Source organism: Pseudophryne corroboree, chromosome 1 (assembly GCF_028390025.1).
Source record: "Pseudophryne corroboree isolate aPseCor3 chromosome 1, aPseCor3.hap2, whole genome shotgun sequence".
Lineage (NCBI taxonomy): Eukaryota > Metazoa > Chordata > Amphibia > Anura > Myobatrachidae > Pseudophryne > Pseudophryne corroboree.
Genome location: NC_086444.1, coordinates 237,586,518 through 237,606,092, shown reverse-complemented (window position 1 = coordinate 237,606,092; position 19,575 = coordinate 237,586,518). Strand labels below are relative to the sequence as shown.

The 19,575-nt window shown below is 47.6% G+C and overlaps 2 long non-coding RNA genes across 2 annotated transcripts; one reads left to right on the top strand and one right to left on the bottom strand.

The window, feature by feature from the left end:
* Positions 1-13,023: 13,023 nt before the first annotated feature.
* LOC135054895 (uncharacterized) lies at positions 13,024-13,649 on the bottom strand. Its single transcript, XR_010243591.1, has 4 exons — positions 13,625-13,649; positions 13,480-13,542; positions 13,326-13,385; positions 13,024-13,113 (listed from the first exon to the last, which is right to left on the bottom strand). It is a non-coding gene; the product is annotated as an uncharacterized LOC135054895 (long non-coding RNA).
* Positions 13,650-16,874: 3,225 nt separating this feature from the next.
* On the top strand, positions 16,875-17,511 carry LOC135054862 (uncharacterized). The gene is made up of 4 exons (XR_010243583.1): positions 16,875-16,899; positions 16,982-17,044; positions 17,138-17,197; positions 17,410-17,511. It is a non-coding gene; the product is annotated as an uncharacterized LOC135054862 (long non-coding RNA).
* The last annotated feature ends 2,064 nt before the right edge of the window (positions 17,512-19,575 follow it).

Genomic DNA, 19,575 nt, shown 5'->3' with positions numbered 1-19,575 from the left:
GCTACTGCCAAAACTGCCTGTCTGCCAAGTACTGCTCTTTCTGTGTCGAAGGCTAAAGGTACTTCCTTTCGCTCCTTTCGTCCTTCAGGTAAAGCAAAAGGTCAGGCGTACAACAAGCAGGCCCGCACTTCCAAACCTGGTAAGCCTAAGCCCAAAAGAGCCTGGGCGGCCCGTCAGCCAGCTTCCAAGACAGATAAGCCTGCCGCATGACGGGGCGGGCCTCCCTCTGGGGGATCCCAGGGTGGGGGGCCGGCTTCTAGGGTATACCAAGGAATGGTTGAAGACCATTTCAGATGCCTGGGTACGGGAAGTCGTCACTGGTTACGCCATAGCCTTCAAAAACCGACCCCCTCATCGATTTTGCCAGACAGATGTCCCGTTGGACAAGACAAAGGCAAACACTCGGTGGTACAGACCCTCCTGGATACAGGAGTCGTAGTACAGGTGCCTCTTGCGCAGAGGGGCCGGGGGTACTATTCTCCGCTGTTTCTAGTCCCGAAACCGAACGGGTCCTCCCGGCCCATTCTCAACCTCAAGGCATTGAACAGGTTTGTGAAGGTTTCTAAGTTCCGGATGGAAACCCTTCGCTCTATAGTTCTAGCCTTGGAACCTGGGGACTTCATGGTCTCCCTGGATATACAGGATGCTTACCTGCATATTCCTATAGCAGTGTCTCATCAGCAATACCTGAGATTTGCGATTGGCAACTGCCATTATCAGTTTCGGGCGTTACCTTTTGGTTTAACAACGGCTCCGCGAGTCTTTACAAAAGTCATGGCTGTGATGACGGTGGTGCTCCACCGTCAAGGGGTCAGGATACTGCCGTATTTGGACGACTTGTTAATCCTGGCAAATTCCCCATAACTTCTCCTGCGTCATCTAGATGTGACGGTCCGGTTTCTGCAAGCCCACGGGAGGCTCATCAAATAGAAGAAGTCATCCCTGATCCCTGCTCAGAGCATGGTGCATCTGGGAGCACTATTGGACACTCATAACCAGCGGTTGTTCCTGTCTCAGGAGAAAGTCCTGAAACTTCAGGACAGGATTCGTTGCTTCCTATCTCATCCGCAAGTCTCGATACATTCGGCGATGCAGGTGCTAGGTCTCATGGTGTCCGCATTCGACATGGTGGAGTACGCTCAATTTCACTCTCGCCCTCTCAAGAGGCTGATTCTAGCCAAATGGGATGGCCTGCCTCACCGGATCAGGTCTCAAATGATCTCATTGACTCCGGAGGTCCATCTGTCGCTGCTCTGGTGGCCCCGGGACCAACAACAGGGGCCGTCCGTTCTGGATATCCAACTGGGTCCTGTAATGACGACAGATGCCAGTCTAAGAGGTTGGGGCGCGGTGCTGGAGCAACACTCTCTTCAGGGGTGGTGGACCAAGGAGGAGTCCCTCCTCTCGATCAATATTCTGGAGTTGCGGGCGGTCTTCAATGCCTTGAACCTAGCCCAGCATTTAATTCAGAACTGTCCTTTTTAAGTACAGTCAGACAACGCCACCACAGTGGCTTACATAAATCATCAAGGCGGCACTCGAAGCCGCCTAGCAATGGAGGAAGTCTCACGGATTCTACAGTGGGCAGAACACCATCTACCGGCCATATCGGCAATATTCATTCCGGGAGTCCTGAATTGGGAAGCAGACTTTCTCAGTCGTCAGGACGTGCATGCCGGCGAGTGGGGCCTCCATCCAGAAGTGTTTCAACTCCTTGTGGAAAGGTGGGGCCTTCCAGACGTAGATCTGATGGCGTCTCGGCACAATCACAAGGTTCCGGTCTTCGGAGCAAGGACAAGGGATCCTCAAGCAGCATTCGTGGATGCGCTGGCGGTACCGTGGAGGTTTCGGCTGCCGTACGTGTTCCCTCCGGTGTCACTCCTGCCCAGGGTAATTCGGAAGTTCAAGCAAGAAAAAGGAATTCTGCTTCTCATAGCTCCAGCGTGACCCAGACGGCATTGGTTCTCAGACCTGCAAGGCCTATCGTCAGAGCGTCCAATTCTACTTCCACAATGCCCAGACCTCCTCGTTCAGGGCCCCTGTATCTACCAGGACCTAGCCTGGCTGTCTTTGACGGCGTGGCTCTTGAAGCTTCCGTCTTAAGGGCTAAAGGGTTTTCTGAGGCGGTCATTCAAACTATGTTGCGGGCCCGGAAACTGGATTCGGCTCTGATTTACTATAGGGTCTGGCATTCTTACTTTGTTTGGTGCGCATCTAACGATTATGACGCTTCCAAGTTTAGTATAGCTAAGTTGTTGGCTTTTCTTCAGCAGGGCCTGGACTTAGGCCTGCATCTGGCCTCCCTCAAGGTTCAAATATCTGCCTTGTCGGTGTGGTTTCAGAGAAAAATTGTGACCTTACCTGATGTGCATACCTTTACTCAGGGTGTATTGCGTATCCAACCTCCCTATGTCCCGCCTGTGGCTCCTTGGGACTTGTCGGTGGTTTTGGAGGCGTTACAAGAGTCTCCGTTTGAACCTCTTGGTTCAGCTGACCTTAAGTGGCTTTCCCTTAAGGTGGTGTTTCTGCTGGCTATTGCTTCAGCTAGAAGAGTGTCGGATTTGGGTGCCTTGTACTGTGGTTCCCATTATCTGATATTTCACCGTGACCGGGCGGTTCTTAGGACTCGTACCGTCTATCTACCTAAGGTGGTTTCTTCGTTCCACCTTAATTCGGAGATTGTAGTTCCGGCACTTGTTTCTCCTGATCTGTCTCCCAAAGAGCGGTCTTTGGATGTGGTACGGGCTCTCCGTATCTATGTGAAGAGAACTGCTCCTATTAGGAAATCTGATTCTCTTTTTGTTGTGTTTGGGTTTCACAAACGGGGCTGGCCTGCTCACAAGCAAACTCTGGCCAGATGGATTAGAATGGTGATTGCACATGCTTATGTGAAGGCTGGTCTCTCTGCTCCTGATCACATTAAGGCCCATTCTACTCGGTCTGTTGGACCTTCTTGGGCGGCCCAACATGGTGCGACCCTTGAACAATTGTGCAAGGCGGCTACGTGGTCCTCTGTGAACACGTTCATAAGTTTATATGCCTTCGATACTGCCGCTTCCCAGGTTGCTTCCTTTGGACGCCGGGTTCTTGTGCCCGCTACAGTGCATCCCCTCCCATAAGGAACTGCTTTAGGACATCCCCATTGTCCATTCCTTGTGGAGCCCAGTGTATTACGCAGCAGAAAACGAGTTTTATGGTAAGAACTTACCTTTGTTAAAACTCTTTCTGCGAGGTACACTGGGCTCCACAAGGCGCCCACCCTGACACACTTAGCTGCTTTGGGTTGGTATGGCATTAGCCGCTGACATGTCTCCTGTCGCGAGAATGCGGTGTTGTGGCTACTAACCGTTGTCGTCTCTTTTCCTGCTACTGCATTGGACTGGTTAAAAGCTGAGATCCTGTGCAGGGAGGCGGGGTGATATAGGAGGCGGCGCTATGCATTCTGGGAAGAAGATCAAAGCTTTGAGCCTGTTGGTGCCTCGGATCAAGATCCTACTCTACACCCCATTGTCCATTCCTTGTGGAGCCCAGTGTACCTCGCAGAAAGAGTTTTAACAAAGGTAAGTTCTTACCATAAAACTCGTTATTTGCTTGAATAGGTGGGTGATTCCCTTGGTTTGTAACCTAATATGGGAAGTGCCTGAATGGCATAATTTCCACGTCCCCATACCAAAGTATAGGACTGTGAAAATTATCGGGGGAGAATTGTAACCAGGAGATATCTCCTGTATTACAGGAATGATGAATGTTCCTGAAATTTAATTAATGAACAGATCATATAGTGAGATCAGAATATACATTCCTTAATGTTTTAGGCATTCCTTTTCATAAGAGCTGCAATTTGGGAACAGGTATAAAGAAGTGTATCCACAATGCACACAGAAACATGTACATGGAGAAGATTTACAAAGGAGCTAGTTATCAAAATCACTGATCATGGACATCTTTGACCAATGGTTTTATTATGGCAATAGGAGTAAACGCTAAATTTGCTTAGCATTTATTTCTATTGCTGTTTTAAAACTGGTGGTCAAAGCCGCTGATGGTCCAACTCGCGGCTCTCGAGTCCTCCGCATGCGGCTCGGTTGGCTGCTGGCCACCGCTGCCCGACACAGCCCAGCACACACACTTCTCCCCGGCTGCAGTGTTTATCTTTTAATTCAGTGTTCGTCCGTGAGCCAATCAGAGCTCGCGGAACGGCAGCTAAGGCACCTGATTAGCTGCCGGACCACAAGCTTTAAGTGGCTCACGGACCGGCGCCTAATTAAAGATAAACACCGCCGCTGGAGACTGATGGGCAGGAGAGGCGCTCCCTCACATACAGTGAGCAGCACTTGGGGGGGCACTGTGGGACATGTGTATCTGGCACTGGGTGCATAACTGGCACTGCGGAGACATGTGAATCTGGCACTGGGGGCATAGCTGGCACTGCAGGGACAAGGGTATCTGGCATTGGGGGCATAGCTGGCACTGTAGGAACAATGGTATCTGGCACTGTGGGAATATTTGTATCTGGCACTGTGGGGACATGTATATCTGGCACTGGGGGCATATCTGGCACTGTGGGTCATATATGTATTTGGCACTGTGGGTCATATATGTACCTGGCACTGTGGGGCATATATGTACCTGGCACTGTGGGGCATATGTGTACCTGGCACTGTGGGACATACAGTGTATGTATCCGGCACTGTGGGGACATGTGTATCTGGCACTGGAGGCATATACGTATCTGGCACTGTGGGACATATATGTATCTGGCACTGTGGGGCATATATATATTTGGCACTGTGGGGCATATATGTATCTGGCACTGTGGAGCATATGTGTATCTGGCACTGTGGGGCATATATGTATCTGGCACTGTGGGGACATGTGTATCTGGCACTGGGGGCATATATGTATCGGGCACTGTGGGGGCATGTGTATCTTGCACTGGGGCATGTGTATCTGGCATGATGGGGGCATGTGTATCTGTCACTGGGGGCATAAATGTATCTGGCACTGTGGGGACATATGTGTATCTGGCACTGCGGGGGCATATATGTATCTGGCACTGTGGAGGCACCCATTTTTTGGCGTTTTTATATGTATGTAGCACTGTACAACATGACTAAAAATGGGGTTATGACCAGGGGCGTCAGAACATTTATAGGTTGGGGGGGCAAGATAAATTTTCTATTTGGCGCCCCTGGGGGTGGAGCCACCAGGGAGGAGGAGGCAATACTATGGGGACGAAAAGGAGGCAGCACCACGGTGGGGTGGAGGCCGCACCATGTAGATGGTGGCCGGGAATCCCACTGATGGAGGTGCTGCGATGGGGGAAGGAGGCGCCTGGGACTGCAGTATTGCACCAGCAAGCACCATTGTGCAGGTGAGGCTGGCCCCCGGGACCTCTGGGGAGCAGTGGGGGTATGGAAAAGTGAAGGCGGTAACTATGTTCTGGAAAGGGGGCCTGGTCACTCAAAAGGGGACGTACCCTTCAGTGTAGTTTACCACACCATATACCCCTTATACACATTATGCTTCACAATAGTAGTACCCCATATACTGTCTAGTACTGGTGCCCCTTTCACATTATACCACACGGTATGAGCTGAAATTTACATTATAGCACACAGAATGAGCCAAAATTCACATTATAGCCAATGGTATGAGCCGAAATTTACATTATACCACATAGAATGAGCCGGAATTTACATTATAGCACACAGAATGAGCCGAAATTCACATTATAGCACACAGAATGAGCCAAAATTCACATTATAGCCAATGGTATGAGCCGAAATTTACATTATACCACATAGAATGAGCCGGAATTTACATGATAGCACACAGAATGAGCCGAAATTCACATTATAGCACAGAGTATGAGCCGAAATTCACATCATAGCACACGGTATGAGCCAAAATTTACATTATAGCACAATGAATGAGCCGAAATTCACATTGTTGCACATAGAATGAGCCGAAATTCACATTGTTGCACATAGAATGAGCCGAAATTCACATTATAGCACACAGAATGAGCCGAAATTCACATTATAGCACACGGTATGAGCTGAAATTCACATTACAGCACACGGTATGAGCCGAAATTCACATTATACCACACAGTATGAGCCGAAATTCAGGGAGAGTGACAGAGGGTCAGGGAAAGGGACATACGGACAGGGAGAGGGACAGGGAGAGTGACAGCAGGGACATAGGGAGAGAGAAAGGCAGCAGAGTAAAATTACCTATTAAGCAGCGGTGGTGCGGAGGAGGCTGTGGTCAGCGCGGGGCGAAGGAGGCTGTGGGCATTGGCGATGATGCAGAGGAGTCTGTGGGAGTTGGCGGAGGTGCAGAGGAGACTGGGGGAGGCTGCAATGCAGCAGAAGAGGAGACAGAGGGCAGCGGTCTCTATATAAAACCTTGTCTCTGTGCCGCACTCCTGGACTATATCCTGATGAAATGGTGTAGACCATGAGATGTTGATAACGCTGAAACTGGTGTCTGAGTGATGTTTTATTATCCAGGAGTGCGGCACAGAGATAAGGTTGTAGGAAGCTAACACTATTGTGCATGGCAGTGCGGGCACCCGGAGCAGTTTATATACCTATTAGGAGAGCCGGTAAACAAAAATAAACAAATATATATATATATATATATATATATATATATATATATAAAATTTATTTTAATGTTATATACATACAGGATATGGACCCCCCTTACAAATCCTACATTTGTCATTGGAGAGGGGGGGGGGGAGGGAGTGGGAGCAGGCCGGACAGCCTCTTACCTGTGACAACCCAGCCACAGGTCTCTGCAATGCAGGGTCAGCAGTAGTGATGAGCGGGTTCGGTTCCTCGGAAACCGAACCCCCCCGAACTTCACCCATTTTACACGGGTCCGAGGCATACTTGGATTCTCCCGTATGGCTTGGTTAATCCGAGCGCGCCCGAATGTCATCATCCCGCTGTCCGATTCTCGCGAGATTCGGATTCTATATAAGCAGCCGCGCGTCGCCGCCATTTTCACTCGTGCATTGGAAATGTTAGGGAGAGGACGTGGCTGGCGTCCTCTCCGTTTATTAATCTTGAATTCTTGATGCAAAAATATTTGTGCTTATTGCTTAATTGTGGGGACTGGGGACCACCAGTATATTATATAGGAGGAGTACAGTGCAGAGTTTTGCTGACCAGTGACCACCAGTATACGTTGTCTGCCTGAAAAACACTCCATATATGTGCTCAGTGTGCTGCATATATCTGTGCTCACACTGCTTAATTGTGGGGACTGGGGACCACCAGTATATTATATAGGAGGAGTACAGTGCAAAGTTTTGCTGACCAGTGACCACCAGTATACGTTGTCTGCCTGAAAAACACTCCATATATGTGCTCAGTGTGCTGCATATATCTGTGCTCACACTGCTTAATTGTGGGGACTGGGGAGCAGCTGTATTATATAGGAGGAGTACAGTGCAGAGTTTTGCTGACAGTAACCACCAGTATACGTTGTCTGCCTGAAAAACACTCCATATCTGTGCTCAGTGTGCTGCATATATCTGTGCTCACACTGCTTTATTGTGGGGACTGGGGACCACCAGTATATTATATAGGAGGAGTACAGTGCAGAGTTTTGCTGACCAGTGACCACCAGTATATAAAGCAGTACGGTACGGAAGGCCACTGCTCTACCTACCTCTGTGTCGTCAAGTATACTATCCATCTAGATTCTATACCTGTGGTGCATTTTAGTTTTGCAGTTTGCTGACAGTGACCACCAGTATATATAGCAGTACGGTACGGAAGGCCACTGCTCTACCTACCTCTGTGTCGTCAAGTATACTATCCATCCATACCTGTAGTGCATTTCAGTTGTGCGCAGTATATACAGTAGTAGGCCATTGCTATTGATACTGGCATATAATTCCACACATTAAAAAATGGAGAACAAAAATGTGGAGGTTAAAATAGGGAAAGATCAAGATCCACTTCCACCTCGTGCTGAAGCTGCTGCCACTAGTCATGGCTGAGACAATGAAATGCCATCAACGTCGTCTGCCAAGGCCGATGCCCAATGTCATAGTAGAGAGCATGTAAAATCCAAAAAACAAAAGTTCAGTAAAATGACCCAAAAATCAAAATTGAAAGCGCCTGATGAGAAGCGTAAACTTGCCAATATGCCATTTACGACACGGAGTGGCAAGGAACGGCTGAGGCCCTGGCCTATGTTCATGGCTAGTGGTTCAGCTTCACATGAGGATGGAAGCACTCATCCTCTCGCTAGAAAAATAAACAGACTTAAGCTGGCAAAAGCACAGCAAAGAACTGTGCGTTCGTCTGAATCACAAATCCCCAAGGAGAGTCCAATTGTGTCGGTTGCGATGCCTGACCTTCCCAACACTGGACGGGAAGAGCTTGCGCCTTCCACCATTTGCACGCCCCCTGCAAGTGCTGGAAGGAGCACCCGCAGTACAGTTCCTGATAGTCAAATTGAAGATGTCACTGTTGAAGTACACCAGGATGAGGATATGGGTGTTGCTGGCGCTGGGGAGGAAATTGACAAGGAGGATTCTGATGGTGAGGTGGTTTGTTTAAGTCAGGCACCCGGGGAGACACCTGTTGTCCGTGGGACGAATATGGCCATTGACATGCCTGGTCAAAATACAAAAAAATCACCTCTTCGGTGTGGAATTATTTCAACACAAATGCGGACAACAGGTGTCAAGCCGTTTGTTGCCTTTGTCAAGCTGTAATAAGTAGGGGTAAGGACGTTAACCACCTAGGAACATCCTCCCTTATACGTCACCTGGTCCGCATTCATCAGAAGTCAGTGACAAGTTAAAAAACTTTAGATGGCAGCGGAAGCAGTCCACTGACCACTAAATCCCTTCCTCTTGTAACCAAGCTCCTGCAAACCACACCACCAACTCCCTCAGTGTCAATTTCCACCTTACACAGAAAAGCCAATAGTCCTGCAGGCCATGTCACTGGCAAGTCTGACGAGTCCTCTCCTGCCTGGGATTCCTCCGATGCATCCTTGAGTGTAACGCCTACTGCTGCTGCTGGGAGTCGATCGGCATCCCAGAGGGGAAGTCGGAAGACCACTTGTACTACTTCCAGTAAGCAATTGACTGTCCAACAGTCCTTTGCGAGGAAGATGAAATATCACAGCAGTCATCCTGCTGCAAAGCGGATAACTCAGGTCTTGTCAGCCTGGGTGGTGAGAAACGTGGTTCCGGTATCCACCGTTAATTTAGAGGCAACTAGAGACTTGTTTGAGGTACTGTGTCCCCGGTACCAAATACCATCTAGGTTCCATTTCTCTAGGCAGGCGATACCGAAAATGTACACAGACCTCAGAAAAAAAGAGTCACCAGTGTCCTAAAAAATGCAGTTGTACCCAATGTCCACTTAACCACGGACATGTGGACAAGTGGAGCAGGGCAGACTCAGGACTACATGACTGTGACAGCCCACTGGGTAGATGTATTGCCTCCCGCAGCAAGAACAGCAGTGGTGGCACCAGTAGCAGCATCTCGCAAACGCCAACTCGTTCCTAGGCAGGCTACGCTTTGTATCACCGCTTTCCATAAGAGGCACACAGCTGACAACCTCTTACGGAAACTGAGGAACATCATCGCAGAATGGCTTACCCCAATTGGACTCTCCTGGGGATTTGTGACATCGGACAACGCCAGCAATATTGTGCGTGCATTACATCTGGGCAAATTCCAGCACGTCCCATGTTTGCACATACATTGAATTTGGTGGTGCAGAATTATTTAAAAAACGACAGGGGCATGCAAGAGATGCTGTCGGTGGCCCGAAGAATTGCGGGCCACTTTCGGCATTCAGCCACCGCGTGCCAAAGACTGGAGCACCAGCAAACAGTCCTGAACCTGCCCTACCATCATCTGAAGCAAGAGGTGGTAGCGAGGTGGAATTCAACCCTCTATATGCTTCAGAGGATGGAGGAGCAGCAAAAGGCCATTCAAGCCTATACATCTGCCCACGATATAGGCAAAGGAGGGGGAATGCACCTGACTCAAGCGCAGTGGAGAATGATTTCAACGTTGTGCAAAGTTCTGCAACCCTTTGAACTTGCCACACATGAAGTCAGTTCAGACACTGCCAGCCTGAGTCAGGTCATTCCCCTCATCAGGCTTTTGCAGAAGAAGCTGGAGACATTGAAGGAGGAGCTAAAACAGAGCGATTCAGCTAGGCATGTGGGACTTGTGGATGGAGCCCTTAATTTGCTTAACCAGGATTCACGGGTGGTCAATCTGTTGAAATCAGAGCACTACATTTTGGCCACCGTGCTCGATCCTAGATTTAAAACCTACGTTGTATCTCTCTTTCCGGCAGACACAAGTCTGCAGAGGTTCAAAGACCTGCTGGTGAGAAAATTGTCAAGTCAAGCGGAACGTGACCCGTCAACATCTCCTCCTTCACATTCTCCCGCAACTGGGGGTGCGAGGAAAAGGCTAAGAATTCCGAGCCCACCCGCTGGCGGTGATGCAGGGCAGTCTGGAGCGAGTGCTGACATCTGGTCCGGATTGAAGGACCTGGCAACGATTACTGACATGTCGTCTACTGTCACTACATATGATTCTGTCACCATTGAAAGAATGGTGGAGGATTATATAAGTGACCGCATCTAAGTAGGCACGTCAGACAGTCCGTACTTATACTGGCAGGAAAAAGAGGCAATTTGGAGGCCCTTGCACAAACTGGCTTTATTCTACCTAAGTTGCCCTCCCTCCAGTGTGTACTCCGAAAGAGTGTTTAGTGCAGCCGCTCACCTTGTCAGCAATCGGCGTACGAGGTTACTTCCAGAAAATGTGGAGATGATGTTCATCAAAATGAATTATAACCAATTCCTCCGTGGAGACATTCACCAGCAATTGCCTCCAGAAAGTACACAGGGATCTGAGATGGTGGATTCCAGTGGGGACGAATTAATAATCTGTGAGGAGGGGGATCTACACAGTGAAAGGGGTGAGGAATCGGAGGATGATGATGAGGTGGACATCTTGCCTCTGTAGAGCCAGTTTGTGCAAGGAGAGATTGATTGCTTCTTTTTTGGTGGGGGCCCAAACCAACCAGTCATTTCAGTCACAGTCGTGTGGCAGACCCTGTCGCTGAAATGATGGGTTGGTTAAAGTGTGCATGTCCTGTTTATACAACATAAGGGTGGGTGGGAGGGCCCAAGGACAATTCCATCTTGCACCTCTTTTTTTTCTTTCATTTTTCTTTGCATCATGTGCTGTTTGGGGACTATTTTTTTGAAGTGCTATCCTGCCTGACACTGCAGTGCCACTCCTAGATGGGCCAGGTGTTTGTGTCGGCCACTAGGGTTGCTTAGCTTACTCACACAGCTACCTCATTGCGCCTCTTTTTTTCTTTGCGTCATGTGCTGTTTGGGGAGTATTTTTTGGAAGGGCCATCCTGCCTGACACTGCAGTGCCACTCCTAGATGGGCCAGGTGTTTGTGTCGGCCACTTGTGTCGCTTAGCTTAGTCACACAGCGACCTTGGTGCGCCTCTTTTTTTCTTTGCATCATGTGCTGTTTGGGGACAATTTTTTTGAAGTGCCATCCTGCCTGACACTGCAGTGCCACTCCTAGATGGGCCAGGTGTTTGTGTTGGCCACTTGTGTCGCTTAGCTTAGCCATCCAGCGACCTCGGTGCAAATTTTAGGACTAAAAATAATATTGTGAGGTGTTCAGAATAGACTGAAAATGAGTGTAAATTATGGTTATTGAGGTTAATCATACTATGGGATCAAAATGACCCCCAAATTCTATGATTAAGCTGTTTTTGAGGGTTTTTTGTAAAAAAACACCCAAATCCAAAACACACCCGAATCCGACAAAACATTTTCAGGGAGGTTTTGCCAAAAACGCGTCCAAATCCAAAACACGGCCGCGGAACCGAATCCAAAACCAAAACACAAAACCCTTAATCACCCGTGAATCGCGGCACTTCGCTGGGGCCGTGAGCCGGCCCTGGTAAGTGGGGGGGGGGGGGGGCAGCGCTGTTGAACTGAGCCTGGGAGCAGGAGGGGCTGAACACAGCCATATCCTGCTGCTGCTCAGTCCCTGCTCGGTGCGGAGGTTGTGATGTGCGGTCTTTCAGCTGACCGCACATCGCTCCTCCTGAAAATCGTCGGCGGCTCTCATATTTTGGGGGGGGGGGGCGAGCTGCCCCCTTGCCCCCCCAGTTCCGACGCCTCTGGTTATAACATAAGGTCATATTCTTACAAACGTCATACCGAAAGGTGTGCGCACAAAAATGGGGTCTGGCTTTGTGACAGATAGGCCATGCCCCCATTTTTGCACACGATAGTGGCTCTTGCCCTTGGCTACAGATCTTTTCTGGCTCTTTGCCTCTGACTGATTGGCCACCCCTGATCTATGCTAAGACCACACATGCCGCTTGGGTCCAGGGGGGCCCACACCTCACACTTTGCACACATATTTTATTACTTGACATTCCTAGAGTCCCGCTTTGAAACCCCAGCAGTGGTATAAAAAAAATAGCCAGAAAAATGGCCGCCACGCATGTGCAGTAGGAATTTAGTCTCTGGAAATTGGTAGGCACCATGTTTCCGTAAACCTGTGCATGTGCAGTAGATTCAGGCACAATGCCAGAGTTTACAGCACCATGAAGAGGAGGGGGCTCACCCGGAGACTGCACACGGGCCCCCTCCTCTGTAACAACGCCCCTGGTGGTAGGGGCCCATGCTTAGTGGTGCAGCCATCAACCATAGACGCTTGGCTAACTATTAGAGAGCGCATACTCTGGGCCCTTATATATAATATATATATATATATATATATATATATATATATATATATATATATATCTATATCTATATCCTTGGAAAGTCCTGCACTCTCATCAATACACAGTAACGACGGCGGGTGCTCCTAATGACCAAATAGGCCACCAATATACCGCAACTACCACCTGGGTGGAAGGTGCACTCACGCCCAGAAATCAGTCTCTGAGATCACTTGTAGGTTCAATTTATTTTAATCAGGTTCATTGTTGATGCCGTTTTTCATCGACGTTTCGATCCATATAAGGACCTTTATCAAGATTGGCACTTAAAACACCTAAACAATCGAAAACAATTAAAATCAATATGTATAAAAAACCAGATTATCAACACCAACACCACCAGTGCCTCCCAGGCCCTAAAGACTGTCACCAAGCAGCATAAACATACTTTAATGGAAAAAATTCAATCCATGTGTGATTTAGAGACTCCTCCACCCTCAGATTTCACCTCACACAGAGTAGATACTTCATCTCAACAAATAATTACCTGGACAACACACTAGGTCATACTGATGTGATAGATTGCTTCTTCAACACATTGAAGATGCTATAATAATAAAAAATTATGGCCTATTAGATAAACTTCCAAGTCACTGAATAGTGTAAGACCAACACCTGGGGCCACCCAATAAGCATCACACCTGATAGTTTATTAAAACAACGAATGGCAGCTGAGGGCTCAATGCATATTTCCAACACTAGATCTGCAATTTGAAAGGTAAAGAAAAAAATGACCACCAACCGTAATCCTATGTCAGAAGGTAGCTGCAAGAGAACCATACTCACTGTTCAAGTGTCCAGAGCCAAATGAAAGCTGCATAATGTTCAGCCTCAGCTGACTGCTATTTAAGGGTCAGCCACAGGAAGTGCCACTTAAGGTGATTAACAATTACTAAACCACGCTGCAGAAAAACTACTGCTCAAAAATCGAAACCAGACCCGCTGGACAAGTACTATACAGCCTAGGGATCAGGCTGTATAAGTATCGCTACAATAGGCAAGTTATATATAAGAGAAAGTTTATAGTTACTGAGGCACACGCCGGAGACGCGACTTCCGCGTTCCACCGACAGGAAGTCCCTGCGTTCCACTCGGCGGAAGTGCCGCTACTCGGCTCGCAGACGAACCGAATCGTGGTTTATATAAATGTATGTAACTAGATGAGATGTGCTAACAATAGGCAACATTCACCAGGGTCTAGAACTCCGTTATAAAGCCCACACGTAACCTTTAAAGAACGTGTGGATCATGACTAGGATCCGCTTTACCGGAAGTGACATCATTACCTATGCTGGGCTTACCAGTGGAGTGTGAAGGCTGTCAATCACCAAAACGTCATGTGCACAATTCTGACAACAGTTAGATAGTAAGAGAGCCCAGGGGCCAATGATCTCACTCACCCTATATATCGAAACCAACATACATCTTGTCAATAGAATATATTGGATACTACACTAATGTAATAGTATGACAAAAATAGTATTAATAATAATAAATAGACAAAAGCAAGGGGGGTGGTGAGATCATTAGGCTCAATGAGCCCTCGTGACATGTCAAGGACCTGGGATGGCTCCGGGAAACATACAAACATACACAAAACACATATGTGAATGCCCTTAATTTCCTATTCACTATACATAGAAAAAACATAATAAACAGCACATCAGAAATAATAATAATGAAAAATAAAATAATAAATATGAACACAGGTTCAGACCCACACATTATGTAATCATCATGCCAAAGTACCCTTCATCCTATATACACAAGGCATCATGAAGAGAATCCAACATCCGAAAAAGATTGGATTTTAAAGAAAAATGTTAAGAGGGTTGGCCTCATTGAGGCCCCTAGGTGACACCGTACTAAGTTTGTGTATCCAGAAACTTTCCCTCTGTTTAAGCAGTAGGGTACGATCACCTCCACTTGGAGGCGGAGGTACCCAATCAATAAGCTGACATTTCAAGGCAGATACTTGGTGTCTAGCTGACACAAAATGTCGTGCTACCGGTTTATCAGAGGAGCCCACGTTAAGGGCCGTATGAATAGATGACCGATGGTTAGCCATCCGGTCACGAAAAGGACGCGTCGTCAACCCGACGTAGCATAACCCACAGGGACATTTTAGAAGATAAATTACATGGTCCAATCGACAGTGTAGGTGATACCTGATAGGAATCTTTCTCCCTGTGTGGGGGTGATACAAGATGGAACCAGTAATCATGGATCTGCACGTAGTGCACCCCCCACAAGAAAAACTGCCGGGTTTGGCCTGCATAAGCCGAATGTGAGACTTATTCTGTTCAGGGAATGTCGTGGGTCTCATTAACAACAGGTTAGAAATGCTACTCGCAATAATCGTATGATTTGTTCTACTCAATTTGATAGTTCTGCAGATGCAACTAGAAAAGCCCTACGGAAACATTGGCCAATAGTAGCAACTGACAATAATTTGCCTTTCCTAAAAACACCAGCTCCCATGGTGGCATATAAACGGGGGGCTAACTTAAAACAATTGTTAATGAGACCCACGACATTCCCTGAACAGGATAAGTCTCACATTCGGCTTATGCAGGCCAAACCCGGCAGTTTTTCTTGTGGGGGGTGCACTACGTGCAGATCCATGATTACTGGTTCCATCTTGTATCACCCCCACACAGGGAGAAAGATTCTTATCAGGTATCACCTACACTGTCGATTGGACCATGTAATTTATCTTCTAAAATGTCCCTGTGGGTTATGCTACGTCGGGTTGACGACGCGTCCTTTTCGTGACCGGATGGCTAACCATCGGTCATCTATTCATACGGCCCTTAACGTGGGCTCCTCTGATAAACCGGTAGCACGACATTTTGTGTCAGCTAGACACCAAGTATCTGCCTTGAAATGTCAGCTTATTGATTGGGTACCTCCGCCTCCAAGTGGAGGTGATCGTACCCTACTGCTTAAACAGAGGGAAAGTTTCTGGATACACAAACTTAGTACGGTGTCACCTAGGGGCCCCAATGAGGCCAACCCTCTTAACATTTTTCTTTAAAATCCAATCTTTTTCGGATGTTGGATTCTCTTCATGATGCCTTGTGTATATAGGACGAAGGGTACTTTGGCATGATGATTACATAATGTGTGGGTCTGAACCGGTGTTCATATTTATTATTTTATTTTTCATTATTATTATTTCTGATGTGCTGTTTATTATGTTTTTTCTATGTATAGTGAATAGGAAATTAAGGGCATTCACATATGTGTTTTGTGTATGTTTGTATGTTTCCCGGAGCCATCCCAGGTCCTTGACATGTCACGAGGGCTCATTGAGCCTAATGATCTCACCACCCCCCTTGCTTTTGTCTATTTATTATTATTAATACTATTTTTGTCATACTATTACATTAGTGTAGTATCCAATATATTCTATTGACAAGATGTATGTTGGTTTCGATATATAGGGTGAGTGAGATCATTGGCCCCTGGGCTCTCTTACTATCTAACTGTTGTCAGAATTGTGCACATGACGTTTTGGTGATTGACAGCCTTCACACTCCACTGGTAAGCCCAGCATAGGTAATGATGTCACTTCCGGTAAAGCGGATCCTAATCATGATCCACACGTTCTTTAAAGGTTACGTGTGGGCTTTATAACGGAGTTCTAGACCCTGGTGAATGTTGCCTATTGTTAGCACATCTCATCTAGTTACATACATTTATATAAACCACGATTCGGTTCGTCTGCGAGCCGAGTAGCGGCACTTCCGCCGAGTGGAACGCAGGGACTTCCTGTCGGTGGAACGCGGAAGTCGCGTCTCCGGCGTGTGCCTCAGTAACTATAAACTTTCTCTTATATCTAACTTGCCTATTGTAGCGATACTTATACAGCCTGATCCCTAGGCTGTATAGTACTTGTCCAGCGGGTCTGGTTTCGATTTTTGAGCAGTAGTTTTTCTGCAGCGTGGTTTAGTAATTGTTAATCACCTTAAGTGGTACTTCCTGTGGCTGACCCTTAAATAGCTGTCAGCTGAGGCTGAACATTATGCAGCTTTCATTTGGCTCTGGACACTTGAACAGTGAGTATGGTTCTCTTGCAGCTACCTTCTGACATAGGATTACGGTTGGTGGTCATTTTTTTCTTTACCTTTCAAATTGCAGATCTAGTGTTGGAAATATGCATTGAGCCCTCAGCTGCCATTCGTTGTTTTAATAAACTATCAGGTATGATGCTTATTGGGTGGCCCCAGGTGTTGGTCTTACACTATTCAGTGACTTGGAAGTTTATCTAATAGGCCATAATTTTTATTATTATAGCATCTTCAATGTGTTGAAGAAGCAATCTATCACATCAGTATGACCTAGTGTGTTGTCCAGGTAATTATCTGTTGAGATGAAGTATCTACTCTGTGTGAGGTGAAATCTGAGGGTGGAGGCGTCTCTAAATCACACATGGATTGAATTTTTTCCATTAAAGTATGTTTATGCTGCTTGGTGACAGTCTTTAGGGCCTGGGAGGCACTGGTGGTGTTGGTGTTGATAATCTGTTTTTTTATACATATTGATTTTAATTGTTTTCGATTGTTTAGGTGTTTTAAGTGCCAATCTTGATAAAGGTCCTTATATGGACCAAAACGTCGATGAAAAACGGCATCAACAATGAACCTGATTAAAATAAATTGAACCTACAAGTGATCTCAGAGACTGATTTCTGGGCGTGAGTGCACCTTCCACCCAGGTGGTAGTTGCGGTGTATATATGTATATATATATATATATATATATATATATATATAAACACTGCTAGTGCATGTATGATAATGCATCAGATTAATAACAGCAATGCACTGCATGGAATACAGTACACCATAGTCCTGTTCAGTGTAATGTGCCATATGTATAATGCATACCTCCCAACTACAGTCCCATCTTCCTGGGATTGTCCCACCCACGGCTGGCAGTGTCCCACGGCGGAAGGAGTTTGGGGGAGCACACACATCACTGCTCTGCATGGCAGAGCAGCAGGAGATGTTGAGAATAGATGCCGCATCTATTCACAGTGCCAAGGGGAGCCTGGGGGCAGCCCAGCATCAGATCCGGATTAAGTGCCACATGGGCCCTGGATACGGTCATTAGGTTGACCACACTTAGGTCGACCCCTATTGGTCGACATGCATTAGGTCGACATGGTCATTGGGTCGATATGTACTAGGTCGACATGGAAAAAGGTCGACATGCGTTTTTCACATCTTTTTTGAACTTTTTCATACTTTAGGATCCACGTGAACTACAATTGGGAATAGTAACCTGTGCTGAGAGCAGCGAGGCACCTTGTCCGGAGCATAGCGAGCAAAGCGAGCCTTGCGAGGCGACATAGCAGCTGATTGGCTGTCGGTCCGTGAGCTTTGATTGGCTCACAGCAGGCTTTGTATTAAGTATATGTCCTCGGCCCGCGGCTCTGCTTCTGTACCTCCGTGGCTGCCTGCAGATGCGCAGGCAGGCAGCTGACCTGGCCCCCTGATCCTGACTACAACCACCCAGGCCCCCTCAAATGGTAAAGTTTGGGGAATACAGGGAAGCGGGGGAATGGTAGGGGCTCTGCATTGTGAGGTTCAGTCCCGGGCCCCATCATTTCTGATGGCAGCTCTGTCAACCTCACTGACTCCCTATATACATAAAAATAGAAAAATAGCATTTTGTGAGAAAATTAGAAAAACTATTTTCTCTATCGTCCTAGTGGATGCTGGGGTTCCTGAAAGGACCATGGGGAATAGCGGCTCCGCAGGAGACAGGGCACAAAAGTAAAGCTTTCCGATCAGGTGGTGTGCACTGGCTCCTCCCCCTATGACCCTCCTCCAAGCCAGTTAGATTTTTGTGCCCGGCCGAGAAGGGTGCAATCTAGGTGGCTCTCCTAAAGAGCTGCTTAGAAAAGTTTAGCTTAGGTTTTTTATTTTACAGTGAGTCCTGCTGGCAACAGGATCACTGCAACGAGGTACTTAGGGGAGAAGAAGTGAACTCACCTGCGTGCAGGATGGATTGGCTTCTTGGCTACTGGACATCAGCTCCAGAGGGACGATCACAGGTACAGCCTGGATGGTCACCGGAGCCTTGCCGCCGGCCCCCTTGCAGATGCTGAAGTAAGAAGAGGTCCAGAATCGGCGGCAGAAGACTCCTCAGTCTTCTAAAGGTAGCGCACAGCACTGCAGCTGTGCGCCATTTTCCTCTCAGCACACTTCACACGGCAGTCACTGAGGGTGCAGGGCGCTGGGAGGGGGGCGCCCTGGGAGGCAAATGAATACCTATTTTGGCTAAAAATACCTCACATATAGCCTCCGGAGGCTATATGGAGATATTTAACCCCTGCCAGAATCCGTTAAGACCGGGAGACGAGGCCGCCGAAAAAGGGGCGGGGCCTATCTCCTCAGCACACAGCGCCATTTTCCCTCACAGAAAGGCTGGAGGGAAGGCTCCCAGGCTCTCCCCTGCACTGCACTACAGAAACAGGGTTAAAAAACAGAGAGGGGGGGCACTAATTTGGCGTTAGAAATATATAAAAAAGATGCTATAAGGGAAAACACTTATATAAGGTTGTCCCTATATAATTATAGCGTTTTTGGTGTGTGCTGGTAAACTCTCCCTCTGTCTCTCCAAAGGGCTAGTGGGTCCTGTCCTCTATCAGAGCATTCCCTGTGTGTGTGCTGTGTGTCGGTACGTGTGTGTCGACATGTATGAGGACGATGTTGGTGAGGAGGCGGA